The 26,307-nt window shown below is 45.2% G+C and overlaps 1 protein-coding gene across 1 annotated transcript in view; it reads right to left on the bottom strand.

The window, feature by feature from the left end:
* The window catches only part of SEMA3C (semaphorin 3C), a 149,707-nt gene extending 145,328 nt beyond the window's left edge, over positions 1-4,379 (bottom strand). Inside the window, exon 1 of the mRNA XM_082239640.1 lies at positions 4,220-4,379. The gene's annotated coding sequence lies outside the window, so the exon portion shown is untranslated. The remainder of the gene's footprint in view (positions 1-4,219) is intronic.
* Positions 4,380-26,307: the final 21,928 nt, after the last annotated feature.

The following is a 26,307-nucleotide window of genomic DNA, read 5'->3' as shown; positions in this document are numbered from 1 at the left end:
CAACTTCCAACAGGCTGCATTCTGACTGCATTCTGACTGCATGCTGTTATCAGACTACCTACTTGCTCCCCAACTGGTTGGGATTGCATAACTAGGAAGAAATTGTGCAGGTTTAAACAGAAAAACGATGTTGAAGATGTGCTGCAAAAGCCAAAAAAATGCTGAGGAATTTCAAGGGATGCTATAGTCCCCTTAAAACTGAGAATTTAACACCAAACATGTTTGCATGTGAAGCTCTGGGAATGTTCTGGAGGACTTGCAATGCATGGGACATTGTAGAACATGTGAATATGAAAAAGAGCCGTGCTGGAACTGGCCAGTGGTCTGTCTCGTGTCTTGATCTCCGGCGGGCTAGGGACAAAGGTGAGAGCTGTTTCCTAGTTCTGCTGGATCTCTCAGCGGCCTTTGACACCATCGACCATAACATCCTTCTGGACTGTCTAGAGGGGCTGTGAGCTGGGGGCACTGTCATACAGTGGTTCCGCTCCTTCCTCCTGGGCCGTGTCCAGAAAGTGGTGTTGTGGGATGAGTGTTCAGACCCCTGGGCTCTCACCTGTGGGGTGCCTCAGGGTTCTGTCCTCTCCCCCATGCTTTTTAACATCTATATGAAGCCGCTTGGAGAGATCATCAGGGGGTTTGGGCTGGGTGCTCATCAGTATGTGGATGACACCCAGCTCTACCTCTCCTTTAAATCAGAACCAGTGAAGGCGGTGAAGGTCCTGTGTGAGTGCCTGGAGGCGGTTGGAGGATGGATGGCGGCTAACAGATTGAGGTTGAATCCTGACAAGACAGAAGTACTGTTTTTGGGGGACAGGGAGCGGGTTGGTGTGGGGGATTCCCTGGTCTTGAATGGGGTAACTGTGCCCCTGAAGGAACAGGTACACTGCCTGGGAGTCATTTTGGACTCACAGCTGTCCATGGAGGCGCAGGTTAACTCTGTGTCCAGGGCAGCTGTCTACCAGCTCCACCTGGTACGCAGGCTAAGACCCTACCTGCCCGCGAACTGTCTCGCCAGAGTGGTGCATGCTCTAGTTATCTCACGCTTGGACTACTGCAACGCGCTCTACGTGGGGCTACCTTTGAAGGTGACCCAGAAACTGCAATTAATCCAGAATGCGGCAGCTAGACTGCTGACTGGGAGTGGCTGCCGGGACCACATAACACCAGTTCTGAGAGATCTGCATTGGCTCCCAGTACGTTTCCGAGCACAATTCAAAGTGTTGGTGCTGACCTTTAAAGCCCTAAACGGCCTCGGTCCTATATACCTGAAGGAGCGTCTCCACCCCCATCGTTCAGCCCGGACACTGAGATCCAGCGCCGAGGGCCTTCTGGCAGTTCCCTCATTGCGAGAAGTGAGGCTACAGGGAACCAGACAGAGGGCCTTCTCGGTAGTGGCGCCCGCACTGTGGAACGCCCTCCCATCAGATGTCAAAAAGATAAATAATTACCAGACATTCAGAAGACATCTTAAGGAAGCCCTGTTCAGGGAAGTTTTTAATATGTAACGCTGTACTGTTTTTAACACTGATTGGGAGCCGCCCAGAGTGGCTGGGGAAACTCAGCCAGATGGGCGGGGTATAAATAAATTATTATTATTATTATTATTATTATTATTATTATTATTATTATTATGCCTGCCGCTTCTCACAGTGACCACCAATTAGTGCATCCTGCTGGATGTACATGCAGGACCTGTGCAGCTCTTGCTCATTTCAAGAGGGCTTGAGCAAGAGTACTTTTTAGAATAAGGGCAGAATTGATCTCCATTTCACTCACCACATTCCCCTTTGTATAATTCATGTATAATTCAGGCATTGTACACATAAGACCAATGTGTGAGCAGGAATTGGGGCCACACGGAGTAGCCACTCTCCTAGCGTTGCACTTCGTTGTTTAAACCTGGGCAATTTCTTCCCCAACCAACTGGGGAGCAAGTACCTAGAAACTTAACAAGGGAGTCAGCCCTTTGCTCCTGAAATCAATTTGACTTTGGCAAAAATTACTTGGGGAACAAGCCCATTGATTTCAGTAGCGTGGTTGCAGAATGAGCTGTTTAAGTGCCCTAAGGTTCGCTCCCTTTGCTGCACAGTATTAACTTCCCACTGCAGCATGCAGGAGCTGAAAGCACTCTGCACCTGCCCCTTAACACTGTGAACATTATACTCCCCAGAGTGTTGACAGCAAGCCACAAGCTTTTTATCCTCATATTACATGGATCATTCACAGCCTCCGTGCTCTACTGGGGCAAACTCAAGGAGATATATTTCCCCCCTCCGTGCACATTTAGACTTCACCGTCCTTGAAGGGAGAGAACACCTGCTTCCAAAGAACCACAGCAAATCCTTTCGCACAGCTTGGCCAAGGAGGGTGGACTGATGTGACCATGGCCAGTGCATGAGCCAGAGCAACAATTTAGGCTGCAGTCTTAATCGCCACACTTAGCAGCGAGTGGGTTGGGGAGTGCGGGGGGCTGAAGCGAAAGGCTCATAATCCCACTTTCAGCCAGCAAATCGCCGTGCGCCCGCCATCATTTGAAGGGAGCGACAGGCTGCATCAAAGTGACCTGGAGAGAAATGACGCCTGACACAACCAATTCCAATTGGCAGTGACTGATGGGGACTCCCAGCGCCCCTTGGACCTGCCCACTCAGTTAGAGTGGGATTTCTGTATTCCCTCACAAAGCTGGCACACCCTCAAAATAGCCCTGTTCGTTTCCTCCCATTTTATACCTGGGGTTCAGCAAAAGTATCCATTTGGAGCGCAGGTCAAGTTTCTCACCTTACTTTCAAATAACGTTAACAGAAAAATGCACAAATATCACAAGGAAGAAAAAAATGTCTCAGTGCCAGTATTGACACGTTTTCCACAAAAAAGGGTTCAATTTCATCGTCATCATCCCCCCCCCCCAAAGTACTTCTGGCATATCCACTAGCTGATAGCATATCCTTCACTATCATCTTTTTGTCTTTTCTTTCTTTGGCAAGGGAAGAAAATGCTATTAAGTCCCATTAAGATTGCTTTGTTCGACCCAAACAAATGGCCAATTACGCTGGACTTGCAAGTTTAATAGAAGCAACAGGATTAGTATTCCACAGTTGTCAAATGTATTCCTTTTAATATATTAAGGGAGGAGAGTGATGGAGTTATGCAATGCGCATTCCAATTATATTGGAAAGAAACAGTCACAACAAGTGCTCTTTCCAATTTATGTATTCTAATTTAATTTAGGATGTGTATGACCAAATTTTACTTGTTATTTTCTATTTCAGCTTTGCTTTCCTATGCTCCACTGACGATCCCTTACGAAACCAATTTTTTTAACAAACAAATAATGTGGGCAAGACTGCAATATCAGGCACAAGTTGAAACGGAATGGGGCTTACTTCTGAGTAAATATGGATAGCATCAGCCTGGAGGCTGCAGTATTATAGGCATTCACTTTGGAAAAAAAAACATATTTAAAACACAGTGAGATTTACTCCTGAGTAAATATGCAAAGCACCAGTCTGCACGTGACACTGCTATGTTATTACAGCATTGTGTGCCATGTGAATTTGAGGGCGGAAACAGAATTTTTGAAATTGTCTCTTTTAAAAATTCCATTCTTTCACAGAAAACCATATCGTTTTAATTGACAAAAAAGAAGCATCGCTTTTGAGCTTGCAGCCCAAGTGAGAACTTGATCTTCCCCAAAACCAAGGCAGTAAAATCTTCGCATGTGTCTTAATAAGGCACGATCTCTCCCGGCAAGCAGGGAGATCCTTGCAGAAGCAGGACGCCCAAGAAAAGGGAGAGCCTTCCTGATCCCCATGCTCACTGCTCCTTAGTTAGCAGACCAGGAGGAGGAAGGGACCTAAGGCGCTGAATGAAGTTCAGGCACTGCTCTGGGGAAGCGGAGGGGGAAACAGCAACCTTTTTTTGCCTGCTGCTGCTTTTGGAAAGCGTTTTCCAGCTTCATGGGAAGGCAGGTGTCAGGCGCTCGCGCCGGCACTAAGCGGGGGGAGAATTAGTCTGTGAAAGGAAGATAAAAATATTCACCCATTCAGCGGCTGTGAGAAGTGTGTGTGTACATGCACACAAATATATTTACACGACGCACACATTTTCTACACAAACACAATATTGGCGTCCACTAAGAGTTTTAAAAACATCCCAATCATCAGTCATCCGTTTCCTCATCCATTTGCCAGGCTGAAAGGGAACTTTGGATTGTACTCACCGACCCACTGAAGGACTGAGTCCCGAAGGGGCGCGGAGGTGCCCAGCGGATCCGGTTTGGGGGAGCGAAAGAAGACTTTTTACAATCCCAGGGCTCTGAAGCCACTTTTTCCTTTCCTGGGCTGCGCTAAGTCGAATCCCAGCTCGTGTCTTGAGAGAGAGAGGCGACGGGAGGATCCTGGCAGGTCGGCGGAGCCTCTTGCGCGCAGAGCCCCGCGCCGGAATGGCCAGGAGCGGCGGCGGCGCGGCGCGCTGGAGCCTGCGCTTCCCCCGCCCAGGACCCGCCTCACTCGCCCCGGCGCTGCCCACGAGCCTTTGCATACATCGCCGGCGGAGCGCCTCGTCAAGAAACGCCCGAAGCCCCACCTACGAGGAAGGAGCCCGGCGAGAAGGAAGGAGCAGGGGGCGAGGGAGCGCGCCAGTCCAGGGCGCCTTGGCCGGCGGGCAGGTAAAAGCGCCGCCCTCGCCGGGAGCCAAGCCCTGCCAATGGCAGAGTGGGAAGCAAGCGCAGGAGCCCCCCCCCTTCGGGGCCGCGGGGGCTTCAGCCCTCCCAAGAAAACCTTTGAGGGGGCCGGGACCCCACCAGGTTGAGGAGCGCTCCCATACACTGCATCATGTGAAAGATGACCTGGGCCCCCACAACATTTTATTCAGTGGCGTAGCGTGGGTTGTCAGCACCCGGGGCAAGGCAAGTAATTTGCGCCCCCTAACCCGTGGATTTGCACCCCCTAACCAGTGGATTTGCGCCCCCTAACCCCCAGATGGTGCAGCCGGCCCCCCTGCACCCCCACACTACGCCACTGATTTTATTCAAGTTGGCACCCCTGGAAGGAACCCCAAGGGTCATCTAGACCAACCCCCCGCAATGCAGGAATCTCAGCTCAAGCATCCAAGGCAGATGCTTAAAAACCTCCAAGGAAGGAGAGTCCACAACCTCCTGAAGGAGTCTCTTCCACTGTGGAACATGTCTTACTATCAAAGTTCTTTCTGGTGTTTAGTCAGAATCTCCTTTCTTGTAACTTGAAGCCATGGGTTCAAATCCTACCCTCCAGAGCAAGAGAAATCAAGCATGTTCCCTCTTCCATGTGACAGCCCTTGATATATTTGAAGATGGCTATCATATCTCCTGACAGTCTCCTCTTTTCTATGCCATGCTAAACATTACCAGCTCCTTCAACCGTTCCTCATAAGGCTTAGATTCCAGGCCCTTGATCATCTTGCTTGCCCTCCTCTGCGCACATTCCGGCTTGTCAACATCCTTCCTAAATTGTGGTGCCCAGAAGTAGACACAGTATACCAGGTGTGGTCTAGCCAAGGCAGAATAGAATTGTACTATTGCATAAGATACCGCTGCTGGGCTGCAAACCCCTGCAGCCTTACCTGGAAGTAAATCCCATAGGACTTTAGGATTCCTATAACATCCTTAGGAATGGCTTGTTTTCTATTTCTTGTTGTCTCAGAGATACAGCAAGATGGGTTTAAACCCAGCTGCCTGCAGGACCTTGAAAACACACAGATTCACTTTCATCACAGACTCCCACTGATAATTGTTTGGGGTTTTTTTCCAAAGACAAGATGGCTTTCCATTCCCACTCCCTTATTATTTCAAGGCTAGTCTGTTGTGTTGGGACCTCTAAATAAATGTTAAGTTCAGCTTCCAGCAGCAGGCAAGCCTCTGAAAGCAAAACTTCAGAGTAATTAAGATGAGCCATAATGGCCAGTGTGCATACAGTAGCATGCCTCTCCTGCAGACCCTCAAGAACCTCTGCCAGCCATTCAATCCTTCAGTCAATCCGCATCTCCCAGCCATTGATTTCTGCAACCAGATGCCATTCCAAACAGTTGCAAAGGACTTCCTTGGATCCAGAGCTCCGCTCCAGAACTTGATACTATGAATGCTGGGGCTCAATCTTAGAACAAGCAAAAGAAAGAACACCACTGAACATGTGCAGAGTATATCTTGCTCATTTATAATCAGCAACATCCCAAGTAAGGGTCAGAATCCATAACACCAAAAAGGGTTGGACGAACACCAGTGCCATCAAAAGCTTTCAACGCTTCAAAGAGTTCCCAGAACTTTGAGCAAACTCCTGCCTTCTTGCTCCAATAGACCAAAGGGGTTAAAGTTGGTATGGGGAACCTGTTCCACTTTGGATGTCGTCAGACTCCCATTCCAATCAACCCCAGCCAATGTTGTTGGCATCCCTCTGTTTCATGAGACAATGGAGTGCACCTCTGGGATGAAGTCAGCACTGAAGTGACCCCCCCCCTTCCTGGGCACAAGCCTAGGCAGTAGGTACGGTCCTGAGCTGCCTAGATGACACAGCCTCCTTCTCAGCTTTGTTGATGTGGTCCAAAGGAAAGCAGAGCAAAACATTGGGTCCCAGCTTGGCTGCAGGAGTTGCCGGAAGGAGGCCTACAAGGCACCATCCAACTACCTTAGGGACTTCACTCCAGATTTGTGTAGGGTTTACTCCTCAGCTTTTTCTTCTCTCAGAGATATCCTGCACGGCAGTGGAGGTTTAGGATCAGAGTTTTCCTTCTCCTAGATTGGCTACCTTCCCAAGTTGACCAGCTCTCGTCTGCTTCTCACTTCCCTCTACAGCATGTGCAGAAACTACCTTCTTGACTGTTGGACCCAATATTGGTCCCATCCACCCAATCCGCCAGAGCCTGTCTTCTCATGCAGGGGAAGTTCGTAACTCACTGAAGGTTTGAGACCCATCGGCTACCCTCACCTGGTTCAGCCAGCCACCCGAAGCTGATTCCTGGGGAGTGACTGCTGTTGCATGCTGACAGCTTCTAGGAGCCACAGGTGAGAGCTGAGTGCAGGGTGAGGACCTAAGGTGGATCAACTACCCTAGAAGAAGCATGACATGTCCCCCACCAGAAGTACTACCCCTTCCCTAACCCCCCATGTATTCAATAGTGACTACATTAACCACTGGAGTTCAATAACATCTTGAGGGAACTATGTTGGCTACTCCAGGTTAAATAATGCCTTCTTTTACCCATGGAGATGGTCTTAGGGATGCACTAATAGGATCACTGTCAAATATTTATTTGAGTTTGGATCCAGAGAGGCTGCCCCAGAAAGTCCCTGACAAACTAGGGGAAAAATAGGCTTTATTTCACCTGGGTTAAAGATCCAGTTTGGCACACACCTCAAGCACATTTGTGCGCGCGCGCGCGCACACACACACACACACAGAGAGAGAGAGAGAGAGAGAGGCTGGGAGCCTCAATGGCACCCCCCTGGAGGCTTCACCCAGGGCAAAAAACCCAGCTAGCCCCCTCCGCCCATAGCTACGGCACTGATTGAAGGTTCTGGTTTGTTTGCATGGAGGTTATATAACAATGAGGACTCATCTTGATTTGCTTAAATTATTTGAGCAAATAATTATTTGCTATTAGTCATTCAATCATCCCAGATTTTTTTAATGCATTTCTCTCTCACTTTCCTAGTTGCAAAAAACTCTTTTCTTTATCTCAAGCAGATATGTTGTGCTATGATGACGGAGTGCCTTACTCCACTTAATCACACAAAGCTAAATGTCCTGGTGTGCATGTGAATCCATCTCACAAAATACTGACATGCTGGAGGTGTGCTCAGTGGGGAAAGAAAGGCACCGCACATGCTTAGAGGCACTCCAGTCTTTCCTGATTTTTCCTGGGGAAATGTTATTGCAAGGAGGGGTTGGGGCTAAAATCTGGTGAGCCTTGATTCAGATTAATGACTGTGGGGCAAGAGGAGGGGACATGGAGCATCACAGTCCATTTGTTGTCTCTGGAGCGCATATCTCTGTGATTCTCCTGCGACTCTAAACAATAAATCTGTTCTGTACTACATTTGTGAGAGCCGCTGTCTCCTTGGTAATATTTTCTTCCCAAGTCTCTGGAAAGTGAAAACACATACTTCAATGGCATGCCAAGTTAGATAAGTATTGCCAAAGTAGAAAGGGACAGGCCCTCAGTCCCCCCAAAGCTTGCTCCCTCCTTCGCTTGGCTACAGTGCTTGAGATTGTGGGCTTATCATTGCTTGCCTCAAAAGAGCAGAGCAAATTCCCCAGGCATCAAAAGCCATCAGAGTGCTAAGAAAAATTTAATCTTGCACTAAGTGTTTCTCTTCTCTCTCACTTTTACAGAGGTAGTAAGAGAGAAAATCCTAGCCTGGCCAATTTCATTAAAAGCCAACGTAATGGGGAAATGCCCTGGATTTTCTCGTTAGGAAGAGCTCCATGCCTGCCTTCTATTAAATGCTTGAGATTAGATATCCCCCCATAGGTACGGAGGAAAGACAAGGCTTCAATATATTATGATCCAGTAGATGTCACTAAACTGTGAAGAGAGGGTAGATGAAGTAAAGCTGTGCTTACTTGCAGAGAGCAAATCTCAAATCTGGTGTTGACTGTTTTTTTAAAGTGACTTTTATCTGTAAAACCTTCATTTGTGTGCATACAGGATGGAACAGGATTTCTAAGCATTTCAGAGATTCCAAGGCCCTTTGATACCCCTTGGTCATAGGAAACGGTGTTATACAGAGTCAGACCAGTGATCCATCTAGCTCAATTTTTTCTGCATTGGCAGAAGGCGTCCAGTTGTTTTGCAGCCCTACTTGATGATGCCGGGGATTGAACTTTGAATCTTCTGAATGCAAAACAGATACACTACCAACGAACTATGGCCTTTCTGCATCGGTTCTAAATGTTCTGCTTCTTTGTTGAGAGGTGACCATGTCAGGACTCTATAGACACTTTTCTGGATCCCAGCTGGAGACATACCAGACCACGGATGCAGAGGAGAGCAGCACTAGCATTTATGCACACAGCATAAGAAGTCAAGGAAGCCTTCCAGCTTTATTTTGTTTTTCCAGCTCCCACAAGGATCTGGAGCATTTCTGTTGTATCAGAGGAGGGGAGGTGCTGATCCTAAGCATTGCATAGCATCCTTTGGCCTTCTGTGGGGTCAGAGAACTTCACCCTCTTGTTATAGATATAGAGGACAGGGCCCCTACTGTACCGCTTAAGGGTGTCATCTTCTTCACTCTTCTGCTTAAGTGGAAGGTCTGAACTTTCCTAAAGATGATTGCAGTGGCAGAAGGGCTTGCTCAACTCCTAAAGCTCCTTTTTCAACATGAGAAGTTAAGGGAGACAAAAGGAAGAGCAGCTGCAGCAGAAAAAGTGGGAGAGGGTAAGGGTGAAAGTGACTTGAACACACATGCACCCCTTTCCTGCCCTCCATCTGACACATCATGGTCTTTTACCCACTGGTGGAGGAAGAGAAGGGGCGAGCGCACTGCCCCCGGCAGTGCGATCCTGGTGGGGTGCCATCGTGGCTGCCCCTCCTGCCCGTACTGGGCGCCACGCCCCTGCAACCGTCATGCCACACCCCTAGGACGCCCGCCAGCCCCGGCCCTGCCTGCTCTCCGCCCCTTGGTGCCAGAGCATGAAGCTCCGCCACTGCTTTTACCTACTTATAAAAAGAGTTAAAGCTGACTGTGCTCTCATAGTCAAAATAAAAAAAATCCTTCTAGTAGCACCTTAAAGACCAACTAAGTTAGTTCTTGGTATGAGCTTTCGTGTGCATGCACACTTCTTCAGATACCTGAAGAAGTGGTATCTGAAGAAGTGTGCATGCACACGAAAGCTCATACCAAGAACTAACTTAGTTGGTCTTTAAGGTGCTACTAGAAGGAATTTTTTTATTTTGACTATGGCAGACCAACACGGCTACCTATCTGTAACTGTGCTCTCATAATCACAGATCAAAATAAAGCTCACCTCTCTCTGAAGTTATCACAAATTTCCATAAAAAAGCTGCTTTCTAATGTCAGCCTGTTATCTTACATTAACTGACTGCAGTTTGTATTTTTGGTTATAATGTTACATGCAATTTGAACAGAGAATGCAGTCCCTCTTTCTTGCTTCCATAATTTTTTATTCACATTTGCACATATATACAGGAAAAACATAAACAAAAAATCCACCACATACCTTATACAAATTATATCCACTTCACAAATCATAAATAAACTATATAACTGAGTTAGTCTCAACTGAGCCTTGGACTTCCCTCCACTCCTTTGGTAAGTATCGAATAAATTATATAGTGAATGCAGTCCCTCTTTCATTCATGTGGACATCCTGTTGCTTTCAAAGTAGCCATTTGTGACTGGCTAGATGTTATGCATAGCTAACTAACTGTTTACACTGTGCAACATACCTAGGAGAGATTTCTGGAGACTGGTCAGTTCACTCATGCACATTACTTGATTACGCAATATTTCATTGCTGAGCATGTGAATTGACTCCACTGAAAGCCCAATGCTGGAGGTCGTGTGAGATAATGTGAAAATTATAGGCATCCGTACATGCAAGTCACAGCTTGATACAGCCATCACCTATCAAGCAATAACCATCGGTGTGTGAAACAGCCCCTGCAAATCCATCATACTGAACCGTCAAAGCATTTTGCAGTTATTATGGCAGCATCATTAACTATGACGTTCACAGAATCTTGACTGGAAACTTGATATAGAACAGAAGTTCTTACTAAAACCTCAAGATCCTTCACTCAGAGCCAGTTGCAAAAGTCATACAGTTAAAAATGAAAGCATTCCAAGCCCAGGAATTTATTCAGAGTACCAGAACTAAAACAACATTCAAAATCCTTCCCCACAAAAAACTACTTCCCTAAAGTTTCTTTATTTCAGCAGCCTAATTTAGGATGGCAGCGAAACAGGGAGGGTCATTTTGTTGTTTAAAGAATTGATAGTCAGAAATCCTTGCCAATCTAGTGCACATCACCTCCATCACTGGATCAGACAGTAGATCCCAATCTAACCTTTGTCCACATCTGATTTAATGTGACTTGTCAGTCAATGCACTCTAAAATTTTCTCAGCTGAGTAACAGAGACCTTATAATAGATATGCTATTAAAACTTGCAAAATAATCACGATCCTTTATGTGCGAGCAATAGATCAACACAGCAACATCTAACATTTAAAGGCATCACCTTTGTATGCCTCTTAGTGCTCTCAAATCGAGGGTCTTAAGGTTTTAGATGTCATTGTGTTGACATATTTCTCCCACATAAAAGATTGTGATAATTTTGAAAGTCCTGAGCACAAATAATCCTAATAATCTGGGCACATTTATTTTATTTTATGAGCAAGAAATAGTAAGAATGTGAGCTCATGCTATATTTTCAACATTAGACATCTAGCTTAAGTAGCATGCCTCAGTTTTTGTTTCAGTTGCATTGCAACAATATGAGTTAATGTTAAACCAGATGTATGATTATTTGTCCAAAACGTGAAGTGGGGTTTTGATACAAGCAGATATCAGGCTTGTGAGTGAAGGAGTGGGGAGCAAGATTTGCTTCTGGCTGCAATTTCTAAAGCAATCCAAGAAAGGAGAAACACAATAACTTTTATCTGAAGACAAAATAAAATGTGTGAAAGCCCTACTGAAATGAATGAAGGGGTTAAAACTAGAATTAGCTGGCTCTGCCTGTCATTGGCTCTGGCTCCACCTCCCGGTGGCCTCCACATTTTTCACCCTATGGGGCACCAACCGCCACTGGACAATCACCTTTCCCATCCCAGTCATGTAAGAGACAGAAGAGCCTTATAGGAGCCAGCCTAAAAGGGAAAGAATTTTGGGGCAGAAAGCCTCAGAATGATATTACCAAGAAAAAGATGAACAGCAGGTTCCCTTGTTTTATTGAAGCTGCATTTGGAGACAGTCAGGTCGTGTATCCACAGCAGTGACCAGAGGAGAAATGACTGCTGGGAAGAGCATAGAGGGAAGAAATGCCATGGCACATCTGCAGTGGCACAACCAGATGCCTTCATCTGCCCCAGATGCAACAAAACATGTCTCTCCTGCATCTGTCTCTACAGCCACAGCAGGCACTGCAACTCTCCAACAGTTTGACTTCACACCCAAAGGTGCACTTCTCCATTGTCTCCTGAGACAGAGAGATGCCAAGCACTAATGGTGAGCCCAAGAGAAGGGCAGCTTCATATAGATGTAGGCAGTTCTTCAAATCACTTGGTCCCAAATTAGTCCTTATTTCATCTTCCTTATTTACATTTTTTAAAAAGTTGGTCAAAGATACTATTGTTCCAATGACATCACGGAAAGAGTGCAGATGCCAAAAAGACAATAGAGAAGATATAGTGAGAGGGCAGGTAATAGTAACAACAACAATGGAAAACAGTTTTTAAAAAACAAAACCCTGTGTCATGACTTCCACTTCAAGTGTTCATCTTGGCACTTGGCAACTTGCTTGATGAGGGTGTGTATTGTGAAGGCACCAGTTAGTATAATAATTGAAAGCAAGTTGTGAGGCGGCATTTGGGACCAGGATGGATCGTGATGGTGGAAGAAGTTGTGGCTCTACAGTTTGGTCTGCAGAGGATCTGAGTATGTACCCATGTGCTGGAGAAATCCCCTGGGGCCAGTAGCAAGCCAGGCCACTGTGTACAGGTGCCCATGATTCCTCTTGCACCTTGAGTCAGAGTCCTTCAAAGCAATACCACATCTTTTGCTCAAACAATGCTTCACAGTTTCTCATCCCATCTCACTAAAGATGCCAACAGATTCATCAGGAAATGACACAATAGTGGTGGAGTAGAAGACTGAAGACTTGGATGATAAATCTTGAAGAATGCCCTCGGCAAGAGGCAGGGTTTGGGATAGGCAGCAGAGCGGACGTGTTGGCAGCAAGGCTTAGTCTTGGTGTGCAACTCTTTGGAGCGAGTTGTGTACTAACTTCGAGCTCTACTTGAGGTCTCCAACTCTGTGCTTCTTGTTGTCTTACTGATTTCTGACTGGCCTTTGCTGCCAAGAGGACACCAAGTGGACCATCCTTGCCCACTGCATCCCAGCCATCCTTCTTCAGGTGGGCTCTGCTTAGTCCTCCCCCTGTGTTGGTTTTGTCCTGATAGGACTAGACAAATCCCCTGAATTGTGCTGAAAATCTGTCCTCTGAGATGGTGAAGGCCCATGCTAAGGTAGTGTCTGGTCTGATCTGACACTGTCACAAACCACATGCAGAAAGGATTAAATAAAGTAGAGCAAAGTTTTTCAGATGAAAAAATAAATATGAGAACAGGGGGAAAGGGAATGTGAAGTGGGAAAGTGTAAGGATAAACAGCATGGTTACATGAAAGGGAAAGGTGGGCATTTATCTAATTGGAATGTGAAGCCCTTCAGAAGATCAAGAGGCACAGCAATGAGCTTTGTGTGCTTTGATTGTAATCAAACACGTTTCTGATAAATTGTGTAATTATTGGCTCTTACAGATGCACTAAAATCAACATCAAACATTAGCTGCAGCACAAGAGGAAAAAACCTTTACAGACATAGCCAATATACTCAGACCAAGGTTTGTATCCAATGTTAGTCCTATTCAGAGGAGACCTATTGAAATCAATAAACATGAATAACATAGGCCCATTCTTTTCAGTGGGTCAGCACTGAGTATAACTTAGTAGTACACAATAGAGAGGAGTCTATTCAGCCGACATGCTGCATTTTTTATTCTCTGATCTAATTATGCCTTTATTACTTATTACTTATTTTTGCTCCTTGTAAGAAAAACAGAGAATCAGGTTGTTTATCTAGTAACTTCAGCTCTTTTTTTCATTTCAGGAAACGGGGTTTTGGAAAGCATGTTTTGAATATGGGAGTCATTGAAGTCTCAATACCACAGCACTACCAGGCAGGACTTTAATATGGCAAGGTCACACCCAGTGCTACTCTTACACATAGGCTGCAATATGTGAGACAAACCTGGGGCTGTCCACTAATGAGGGATTGGAGCTGAAGAAGAAGAAGAAGAGGAGGAGGAGAAGGAGGAGAAGGAGGAGGAGGAGGAGTTTGGATTTGATATCCCGTTTTATCACTACCCGAAGGAGTCTCAAAGCAGCTAACATTCTCCTTTCCCTTCCTCCCCCACGACAAACACTCTGTGAGGTGAGTGGGGCTGAGAGACTTCAGAGAAGTGTGACTGGCCCAAGGTCACCCAGCAGCTGCAGGTGGAGGAGCGGGGACGCAAACCCAGTTCCGCAGATTACGAGATACCGCTCTTTACCACTACACCACACCAGTGGCGTAGCGTGGGGGGTGCCAGGGGTGCCAGCCGCACCGGGCGCAACATCTGGGGGGGCGCGAGTCCAGAGGGAAGGGACAAGTTCCTTCCTCCGCCGGGCTCCCCGCCGCCACCGCCAGCCTTGCGCCCTAGCGCGCGCGCCCCCCGCCGTCGCTGTGGCTGCGCTCCGCTCACTGCTCGCAGGAGGAGCAGCCGCTGCAGCAGCGCCGACGCCGCCACCGACGCCTGGCCGGGCACGGGCAGCCTCTGCACCCTGCCGCCACCGCCATCCCCTCGGCCCAGCCACAGGCGGCGGCTGCTTCTGCCTCCATCCTCCTCCGGGCAAGCAGCGTTGTTTGCGCGGCAGCGCCAGCGGCAACTCGCAGGTTAGGGGTTGGGGGGGCGCAAATTACTTGCCTTGCCCCGGGTTAGGGGGCGCAAATTACTTGCATTGCCCCGGGTGCTGACAACTCACGCTACGCCGCTGCACCACACCGGCTTCCCATGACTGACCCGCAACCCTTTCCGCTACTACTTTCCTCACCCCCTTCAGTCCAGAAATAAGTCCAAGCTGGCAATGACCAGAGGAATTGGGGAGGGGAGAGAATAAGTGAGCTAGGACAGGCTTACACACTCATTCCTTTCCCCTGATTCTCCCAGAATATATGCCTGTCCTTGTGTTACTGGTAAATTAAAGCTTGCCTGCTTGCCATAGAATCCCATGCTAATTAAACTGTTTTGCAGACTAACAGAATGATCTTTCAAGCACTCTTCCAGAGACATCCTTTGCAAATGGATGAAATGCTTGCACTGCTGGGTAGCATGACACCCATATAGCAAACTATGCATTAAAGATGTAGAATCACACTGTAAATGAAAAATAAGAAATGTGTTAGGTTTCATTAGCCTCACACATATCAGGAAGTCAAAGCTGACGCTGTTTAAAAAGGGAGTTTTAAAAGTCAAATGCACAGGGATCATCTGCATTCAGAAGAGCACATCAGCACTCATAGGCTGTCATCTATTCATGTATTCAATTTTCAGATAAAGCCAATTAGAATTTGCTGTTATTTTGCAAGCTTGATGCAGCGCTCCATGGCAGATGAAGTAACTATAGGTTTCAGTGGCAGCAGGTTTTTGAGCAGGAGTGTGTGGCTCACTTCCTATGTAGTCCTGTATGTGTAACCTCTTGCAATGTCCTTTTAGTTCCTGGGCTATATCCCAAGAGAATAGAGAAGAAAAGATATAAAAAGATAGGGAAATAGAACAGAGAGGAACTGCAAGAAGATTGCTGTGTTCTATTGATCTGTCTGCAGCATCTCAGCTACTAGCTAGGGATGACTGCAGACTTCTACACATCCAGTCCTGAACCCTGCAGTGATGATGAGTTAGACTAGCTGTCCCTAACTTGGTGCCCTCCAGAACTTTTGGACTACAACTGTCGCCAGACCCAGCCATCACGGCTGTACTGGCTGAGCATACTGGAAGCTTTGTGTTCAGCAATGTGAATAGTCAGAAAGATCTCGCATTAAAAAATGAAAAGGGTTAAAAATCAAGGTCTATTCATAGACGTTCTAAGAAACATGAGAATGGATCTTTGTTCTTTTTACAGTTGCTTTCTGAATAATTAGCTATAGCCTATGTACAGCATGCAAAAAATGTTGATTTCCCTGGAAAGATGCCAAAATACACATTTGCTTTTGTCCCATTTGTGCTGATGTAAAACTTGGAACTGATAATTTTCTTCTTCAAAAATGCCAATTTCCCGCTCTTTCCTATTAACAAATGTTAGAGTGACAATCTGGTCTTTATGAAAGATATAGCCAAGACCTTCCCATCCCCTTCCCCAGCCACCATTATCTTTTAGCCCTGTCGTTGTTCATAGTCTTCAAGTTTTCTCCTTTTGTTGCTTTCTCATGCAATGCTACTTTTCCGCTTAAGCTTCTTTATCATTCTTAATGCTTAACAGAAAAGGAGACTTAGGAAATTGATTTGTATTGTGAAAACCATCTTGGCAGACATGCCCTGGACTGCAAGCCAAGTCCACTGCAAAGTGAGTAGCAATCATGTGAATGAATCCCAAAACTAATACAAGGAAGTATGAGCGGTCTCCCCTTATCATCATGGCTCCAGAGTGATCTCTGTCTCCCAGACAAAGAAGAAGAAGAAGAAGAAGAAGAAGAAGAAGAAGAAGAAGAAGAAGAAAGTGTTCTCAGTGTTAAAAGTTTGGCAATAAATAAGAACTCTGACAAACTCTGGGCTAAATTGTGGGAATCATGAGTGTGTTCACACTTGATCAGGAATGCTACTAATGTCAGCCTGGATATGTGATAAGTGATAATGTCACACGCTGCACACCAGACCTTTGCAAGAGAATGCAGAAGAAACTCTCCAGCTCAGGGAAGACCCAAAACTGGACAGGAGGGAAGGAACATGGCAGGGATTTGGTTTGGCTCATATTTCGATTTAAACCTAACCAGTGCCTTCCCTCCCCCCTAGAAAAAAGGTGGCACCATTAAGTTGTTACAGTAAGTGCCACACTTTTAACATATCCTCTGATGTATCCTCATCTTCTCTAGATCACTTCCTGCTTTTTGTATCAACTGCAGAATGACATCCTTGTAGCAGCCATTATTCCACACATTTGGTAGGGCAAGATAAGGTCCTAGCATCCTGATGAACATCAGTAAAGAAGTTGTCCATATAAGCATTGCCATTCAAATGGTGTGCATGAACTGTAACTTGTGATTGATTATGTGGGCTGGGGTTTTACCCCCCCCCATATTTTATTCAACTTGGCAGCCCTGGTTTGGACCTTGTTTACTTTTTGCCCGAGGTTTCCACATGCTGCAATTGTCAGTAATGGAGTGAGAGACATTCTCTAGAAAAGAAAGAAAAATGCTGATTAACACCTTTTATTAATCTAGCCTTAGTTAAGAACAAAAGAATGCAGAACTCACACATCAACTCCCCCTACCAGGACTGAACTTCACATAACAGCATGTCTTCAAACAGCACTTGTGCAGCAGACTAAACAGTTCCTCAGCGAGTGGGGCTTGGCCAGGAATGCAGCTTTTGGAGCCTTCTGCTTTGCTGATGGACAATTTACAGAAGAGCCCTGGCTCTCGCCTTCCAGTCTAATCTTAAACAACTTTAGGTATTCCTAGAACATCAGTCGGCCTAATGATTGACAGGTGAAAGCATGCTTCTTTTTTTTGCAAATAAATAGCAGAAACCAAAACAGCTTACCAGCAAGAAAAACCAAGAATGTGAAAGTTTCTTTCTTGGGAAAGGTTTCGGGAAAAGACTGGCTGGCATCTCTCAAAGATGCTCTAGATCAACGCCAAAGAACATTTTTGAACCAGAGGAACTCATTCCCTTCTGGACTGTTTTACAGGGGCCATGTACCAATGGCAGGCAGGACCTGACGCGCAGCGTAAATTAATAACGCAGAGTTTTTAAGTGAAAGAATAAGAGCTTTACTGAGTTAAACTTCTTCATAAACAACATGATTCCAAACAGTTTGACTGAGATTACATACTGACTCTGCTCACAACTCAGGCAGACTGACTCTGACTGAAATTTTACAGAGAACCCAGAGAGAAAATGGCTGCTACTTATAAGGAGAATGAGTCACATGTCAGAGTGACTCCACAGTTAGCAGTTAGACCTGAATAACTTTAGTAGGTCCGAATGATTGTGCAGTCCCAGCACTTCCCAGCCTGCTTTGCTGCTTCTGCTCTCATGTGTCTTTGCCACATGACAGGAACAGAGGCAAATGGGGTGGGAGCAACACCAATTTTTTTAGTCCAGTGGAGTACCGTATTTTTCACTCCATAAGATGCACCTGACCATAAGATGCACCTAGTTTTTAGAGGAGGAAAAACACGGGGGGGATTCTGAATCAAATGTTGTACTAAACTATTTAAAACAGCAAAGCGGGCGGCTCCTGTCTGCTTTGCTGCTTTAAAGCAAGCCTCAGAGAAGGGAAGGAAGGGAAGCCATGGCTGCCGTCCGTCCCTCCTCCGCAGCTTGCTTTAAAGCAGCAAATTTAAAGCAGAAAAATGGGCATCTCCTGTCCACTTTGCTGCTTTAAAGCGAGCCATGGCTCCCCTTCCTTCCCTCCTCTGTGGCTCGCTTTAAAGCAGCAAAGCGGACCGCTTACACGTCCCTCCTCCGCGCAGCATTCACTTCATAAGAGAAACAGACATTTCCCCTTACGTTTTAGGAGGAAAAAAGTGCGTCTTATGGAGCAAAAAAATACGGTAATTTCTTCACACACTCACACACCCCTCTCTAGCCCCCTCCCAGCCAAGCTGCACTATCCTAGTTGAAGGATACATTCCACCTAAGCAAAAAAAAAAAAAAAAAAAAAAAAGTGGTGAGAAGCAGGGTCCACGAGGAATGTGGCCTGGGGAGAAGTTGTAGGTTTTTTTTCCCCCAGGAAGAGGCCTGGAGGTCCACAATTGGCCCCCAAGCCCGAGGTCCCTCACTGCTGGTGTATACAATCTGTTTGAAACAGGACCACAGCTTTAAAACTGTCTCTGAAACAATAGGGAGATGGCAAGAAAAATTGTGCCAGCAAAGGTCATGCAGAAGCTATCGACTTACCACATTCCTGAAGGTTTTTGCTCTTGCTCCCCCCCCCCTCTACTTCTCTCTGCATGTCACAGCCTGGGGCTCTGCACATCCAAAGCGGGGAGACAAAAAAATAATAATTAAGAAGGTCAAAAGTGAATAATAAGGAGTCACAGCATTCCATCTCTTCACATGACAATAGAGGGGGGAACCCTGCCCTGGGCTCTCAGGCATGCAGCTTCTTAGGGACAAAGCAGTGCAAACAGGTGCTGAAGGAGACAGAGAACTGCCCTGGGAGGCATCTGTATCATTCTAGCTTTACCGCGGTGGGTCAGGCTGCCGTGAAAGCCACAGAAACAGCAGGGCCAATTAAAAAGAAAAGAAAGGGCATTGAAGCACCCTAATTAGTACAGAGGGGGACACACACACACGTAAAAACAAGCATTTCATTACAGCCCTTTTCAGGTGTTCTAGCCTGCATTGCACAAAGGAAGGTCTGGAGCAGAGACCCCCACCCAGGACGGGTGAATCTGCCCATTTTCATTCCTCTCCATTTCTCATTTTCCCAGTCATAAGTTTCATTCTTCACATTCCTACATCAGGTTATTTTTTAAAGGTCCTCATGAAAATTCACCAGAACTATAGTGAGGATTTCTCCTAATATACATGTTTACATGCTATCTTGCCTACCAGGCACAGCTTTGCACAGCAATACCCCCTAATATAATGCATTTTTTGTCCATTATTCTCTCCAAGATATGCACTTTACCCTACTATATGCCTTTTGTGTGCCATTACTGGGCTGGAGAACTGTATTGCAAAATTCAGAGAAGTGCGAATTTTGACGGAGGAGGCTTTTGCAGAAGGCTGCATTTCGGTTCATGTATTGTTATGGAAAGTGCAAATTAGGTAAGTTCTCCTTTAAATGCAGGCACAATTCCATTCCATTTGCATTTAAAGGCAGATCTACCTAATTTGCACCTTCTGAAACTTGATGCAAACCAAAGCATAGTCATCCTCCAACAATTGTACATTTCTAAATTTTGCAATGAAATTCTCCAGCCAAGCAATGTGTGCAAAAATGCATATACTAGGTTAAAGTTTGCATATAAATGTTCATATTAGTAAATTAACATCCAAAACCACATGATATTAGGTAATTCCCACCCCCACAAAAATGTGTCTATAGTGGAAAAATACAGACAAAAATATGTGTATTAAAAGAAAAACACAGAAAACTGCCAATGAACTTTCAGAAGAACTGTTTTTCAATAGAAAAATTTAAAAAATCTCAAACCAATGCGGAAATGTAAATATCCAAATTCAAGACTGGAAAAGAGAATCTGGGAAAAGCTTATATTGAAATATTCAGTCATTCCTACCTGGATGTAAACTTCATTGGACAAAGTGGATCTTACCTCTGAGTAGATATGCATATTGTGCACTGTTAGCAATTTATTGGCAATTGCAGCTTGGAAACTGCTGTATGTGGTGTCACAGAAGCTGCCCTAGTTAATAATAATAATAATAATAATATTAATAATAATAATAATAATAATAATAATAATAATAATAAATTTTATTTGTATCCCGCAGTCCCCGGCCAAAGCTGGGCTAACATCATATAAATAAGACGATATGCCGAATACAAGCCATCAATCAATTAAGATACATCCCACAATTAAGTCAAACAATTAAAATTAAAACTGGACAAGTGGCAATCCTCAGTTAAGAGATTTGCATTATAGTCTTAACCCCCACCCCCACCCCAATGATCATTGAAAGCAAGCTCTAATTTGCACAAAATAAAGTAATTCAAATCTAGGACTCTATTTTAGATCAATAAATCCAATATTCCCATGTGCATGTTCCTTGACAACAGTGACACGTAGCTGACACACATACAGTAGACTTCGGAAAACCAGTAGCAGGCCTCTTATTCTTCTGCTACACATTCAGGATGACTGTGCCAAGGACATGTGATTGAAGTTGATAAATATGTACATAGGTCAAGGCGACACTCCTGAGAGCTCTACCTAGGAGTGTCTTAACCTCAATTCCCCATTTTGCCTGAGGCACAAAAAAGCAACACAGCTTTATGGCCTTACAGTGCAAATATGGGATTATTGCTCACACTAAGCCATCATCATGGCAAAGTCCAAAGAGTAACTGAAATGGCTGGTATATCAGCTTGTGTTTTAAAAAATAAAATAAATGAAAACATCATAAAAGCAGAGTGTTACAATTAGGTCACTCAGTCAGTTAAATAATTTTTATTTATGGATTTATTTATTATATTTCCCTACTGCTTATCGATTGTCCGGGCAGTTTCCATAAAAATAAAACACAAAATTCACAGTAGCTTTGTTCATACTTAACCCCAACACAACCAACTGTGTACACAAGTACCCAGACTGCACACTCACCGAATGTAACGTGTAAACAGCCCTAAGAGAAATGCCAAAATCCTAAAGAAAATGACTCAGGGGGAAAACCAACCATAAGCAGCAACTTTAATAAACCGACTTTTAATGAAAGATGTGGTTCATTTTGAAATTCTATAGTGAGGAGGACTAAACACACGCAGAGGTGTGCAGAAAGGCACCCATGGGAACCTTTGGGAGTCTCGGTGAATGGGGTTCCAGGTTATGTGCGAGGAGGCCTTTAGGTGCCAAGTTTTTCTCTCTACGCATATTCATACTGAATTCACAAACATCATGGCATGAGTTAAGCCAATGTATGTGATGATGGGTGGGTGGCCCTTTAACACAGGCCAGCTCCCCAGTGGAACGAACATGTGAGCATTATTACTAAATGGGGCTTAGGATAATTTGCAATTTTGTAAACGGAAAGTACCCCTCAGTGTTAGAAGAAAGAGGCCTTATTCAGACTCTCTTTTTTATTTCATGTTATAGTAACAGAATATTATTATTTTAAACTAAAAACAAACAAACCGAGAGCCCTTTTTCACAGCTCCCCAGATTCACCCTTGCTAATTAACCAGTTATGAATGAATGGGTTTAATGGGCAGACGGAGGCATGTCACTCTAGCGATAATGCTCTGAGTCCTCAGCATTCCTCCCATTCAGAAACACCACATCAAGCTTCCTCCTACATCCTCTCAGCCAAGGATTGTATTTCAATCGATTACGCTGCTGCCTGCCACACCTTCCACATTTTCCAGCTCCAGAGAAAGAGGCGTAGCGATCAGCGGCTGCTCATTTCAGAAAGTTCAATGCCTCCTGCCGTAAAATCAGTTTCCTCTTTCATAGACCTTGGACAACTGGCTTGACTCAAGATGTAACAAATGTTTGCAGAAGAAAAGCAAACTGTAATTTTCTTTCAGCAGTAGCCAGAGCGCTGACAACAGATGCCTGATTAAGAAGACGAGGGGGTCAAGGAGGCATTTAGGATTCCAGTTCTCGTTTCAAAGAGGGAGTCAATTTTAGACATCTGCTCTTTCAGCACCAGAAGGCAAATGTATCAGTGAATTAGGATCTATGTGGTAGACTGAGAAACTGGAGTTCTTGGTTATCACTCCCTCACAGTGGAAAATGTCGAAACCATCAGTGGCAATAAAAGAAGCAACTAATACCCATGATTTTTTAAATAAAAAAATGTTTTTCAACTTAAGATTTTTCAGAGAAAAAGAGCTATAATTTCCATATTTGTTTGCTCTTATACTTCAAAGTTTCTCCAATTTCATACGGCTTCTCACATTTCTTTTCAGAGTAAATGAGCTGTCTGGGGTAAAAAAACCAAAAAAACATACCTTTTACATCCATCTATAAGTGAAAAGCGTAATGCCAGCTAAAGTATTTTGAAGTCCCACTGATTTAAATGTTAATTCTCCCCAGGTGCAATAAGTGGGGATTGCATTTCACTTTGGCTGGACTATAGTGGGCTCACAACTTATGCAAGAGTTCGATTCACAGGAACCACATGTAAAAGAAAAAACCTTAAACAACCTGAGGAAATATCTCTGCTTTTAACTTTCCCACCAGTAGCGGAAGAAGCTGCCTTGCTCTCAGACTGAAAGTCTTCTTGATCTTAGACCACCTTCCACTTGCTCAGCTCCCCTCCCCTCCATAGGAGCCAACTCCTAGAGGCTGAGATTCCTCCCCCCCCCCAAAAAAAAATATCTGAGAGGGCTGGGCATTGCCATTCAAATGGTATGTGCACACTGCATCTTGTCATTGATCGTGTGGGGTGAGGCTCACTTGCACCCCAATATGTTATTCAAGTCATCACCCCTGCTCCCCTTGCTCTCAGACAACCTCTGCTTGTTCTCTGTGCTCTCACTAGACACTATCATACTCTGACATTCTGACGATGCCCAAACACTCTCCCAGGTGAGTGCAATGGCTGATGGGAATGCCAAAGGTTGCTTCTGCTCTCCCACCACCTTCTGACATTTTCCTACTGCATATTTTGATTTCCCCCACATTCCTTGCCCTGTTCCTGCAGCTGGTCAACGGCAGGAGAACTGGTGGCATCTCACCAGTACTCGGGTGCTGCAAATGGATTCAGTAGAGGGAAGAGCCATAGTTCGGTGGTAGAGCATCTGCTTTGAGTGTACAAAGTCCCAGGTTCGATCCCTGGCATCTCCAGGTAGTGCTGGACAAAGATCCACGCCTTTGAGCCTGGAGAGCCACTGCCAGGCACTGTAGACAATACTCGGCAAGATGGACCAATGCTGTGACTCGGTGGGAGAAGTGAGCCAATAGTCAATCAATCACACGGAGTTATTAGCAAAAATAGGATCTGCACAGGAGTGTCAGACCTAATGAGCACAGTGACTCGTCTCCAGGAGGGCTTGCCCCATGAAACAGTTGCTGAAACTGAAGGTCCCCACCTCTCTCTAGGGTTTCCCCCAAGCAAGCTGCATGCAGCCAACCTCTCCTCTGCCCTTTCATGTCTTTTCTGGTTCTTGGAGACAAGAGGGTAGGGGAGCTTGTTGCAGCAGGAGGGGCAGACACCCATGACTCTTCACCAGCTTGACTCAACTCTGCCCTTGGCATCTCTCTTCCTACCCTCAGGCTTCTGCTCCAGCCTCTGACTCTGGACTTCTCTCTGCCATTGACTCTTCCCAGCTCACTAAGCCCTGTTACTTCTTCAGCTTCCAACACCACCTCTCCCCTTTCCCTGCCCTGACCATTCATCATTGTCCCACCACCTGGGCTCTGAGTTGTCTTGGTGGTTCCCCAGCTGGTTCCTCCCACCATTCCTCTGTGTCCAACCAGCCTCTGACACTCAGTTTAAGGCATGTGATGGGTAGTCATAGTAGAGGCAAGGGGGTGTCAAAGCAAAATGACAAAGCCATTTCCGAGCCTCGGGAGGAGAGGGTGTTGTGGGCTGGCCCCTCCCACAAGCGCGGGGCTGGAGTTTAGCCCCGCGAGAGCCAGGGAATCCCCGGGGGCGTGGTGGTTTCTTAGAATATCAGTGAGCTGGATCCTGGTTTGCTCAACAAACCATCGACAAACAACAGCAATTGTCTAGCATTATGTCCAGACACAGCCAACCCCACACTCATCTGAATCTCACTAAACTTGTTCAAACAAAAACTCACTTCCCTTGAAATTCCTGCAGACGTTTATCCCGGGAAGGACCCTCCAAGTGTAGTCTGAATTTTACTTTAGGAAAACTTCAGAGGTAGCTCTGTTTTCTTGGTCAGAATTTTAAAGTACACTTGAACATGAGGTGCAAAGAAATGCAGCCATCCGTAGCCAGGAGATGAAAGGTCTACTCCATTAGAAGCTAGCCCAAAAATGTTTGAATAAAGCTTCACTGAGGCAAAACTACTGAAGAGGATTTGGTAACTGTGCAAAGCAAATGAGATATGTCTTTTAACTGTATCATCAGAAAAGTCTTTTTGCAGCCTCCTCCACCTGCCAAGATCAAAGCATATAATACAGACAACTGCCTTTTGCAACTGTTAGGACAAATGCAACAATGTCGGGCATTCAGTTCGATACCAATGCATTCCTGCCAAGAGACGCAAAAGTGAGGAATGCAAGCACGTTCATCACAGCTGTAAATTTATCGTAAAACCATTTCTTTATCCCAGCATTCTTGGCATTTTTATTCATCTTGCCTACAACCTAATGCTGACTCAGATGAGGCAAAATCGTTCTATGGCTCACCATCAGCACCAATGAGGAACAAGGACTCCTTTCTCATTGTCACTGTAAACCCTTAATTTTTGTCAGTTGTTACAAAGCAATCAATATGGCTGGCGGACCAAAATATGGTCTATAATGTCTTGGCGTTAATGCCTTGGGTCTTAATCATTAATGCCTGCGTTGGCCATGCTTCAACCAACTTCTTTTATTCTCTCTCCAGAGTTCAATAACAATTCTATTCCCTGAAGAGTTGATTTGCTTAAATATATGGCTTGGGAATTCCAGAGGAGCATTGGGGAAATGTAGTTAAAATATGCTTTGTGGTTTATTACTAGGAGAAATTCAGCGCATGAAAACAAACAAAGAAGCCCAACTTTATATGGCAGAGAGCTACGCCTTGCAGTCTCACCTATGTCATTATATTGTAGTCTAGTACTACACCAGTGTGATATAGTAGTTAGAGCAGCCTTTCTCAACCTTGGGTCCCCAGATGTTGTTGTACTACATCTCCCACCATCCCTAGCTAGCAGGACCAGTGGGCCAAGGATGACCAGAGTTGTAGTCCAGCTTCTGGGGACCCCAAGGTTGAGAAAGCCTGTGTATTAGACTAGGACCAAAGAAATCAGCATCAAATCCCCACTTGGCCGTGAAGCTGGCTGGGTTTCCTTGAGTTGGTTACTGCCTCTCAGCTTCACTTACCTCATAGGGTTGTTGTGGGTGAAGAGAGGGAGAATCATGTATGGCACCTTGAGATCCTTTTTTTTTAAAAAAAATAATTTTTATTAACAGGCCAATCAAATCACATTAATTCCAAATCACATTAGTTCCAAATTATACAGCCAATTTTTAATTTTGTTGTTGTTGGAGGTACCCATACTTCAAGCTCTGAAAGGGATCCAAACTTCACTCTTGCTGCTTTAATTAAACAGTTCTATCCAGTTCTGTCCAGATAGTCTCTTTGTTATTTTCCTTATCTTCTTGTTGTTATCATATATTCCTTTCTTTGTGATCTCTGATAATCTTCACAAGCGGGTTGCAAACAAACATATTCTGTGTGGGTTTTACACTCTCCAAGAGTCATATCACATAAAGGACAGACGCCATTTCCACACCTCCGTAAAAAACATTCCCACAGTTTGTCCGTTGATTTCCACAGGCTTGCCAATCTATGTCGGGGGACCTGCCAGGTCAAGATCACATTCCGATCACCATGCATTCACATTCCGTTGACCCTGGTCCTCCTCCCCCTCGTCCTCCTATGGGCAAGCCTGTCTTAACGAAAGTCCATT

This window comes from Podarcis vaucheri (assembly GCF_965113315.1).
Source record: "Podarcis vaucheri genome assembly, chromosome: 10".
Lineage (NCBI taxonomy): Eukaryota > Metazoa > Chordata > Lepidosauria > Squamata > Lacertidae > Podarcis > Podarcis vaucheri.
The sequence above is the reverse complement of the archived record's forward strand: the minus strand, read 5'-3'. Positions and strand labels throughout refer to the sequence as shown.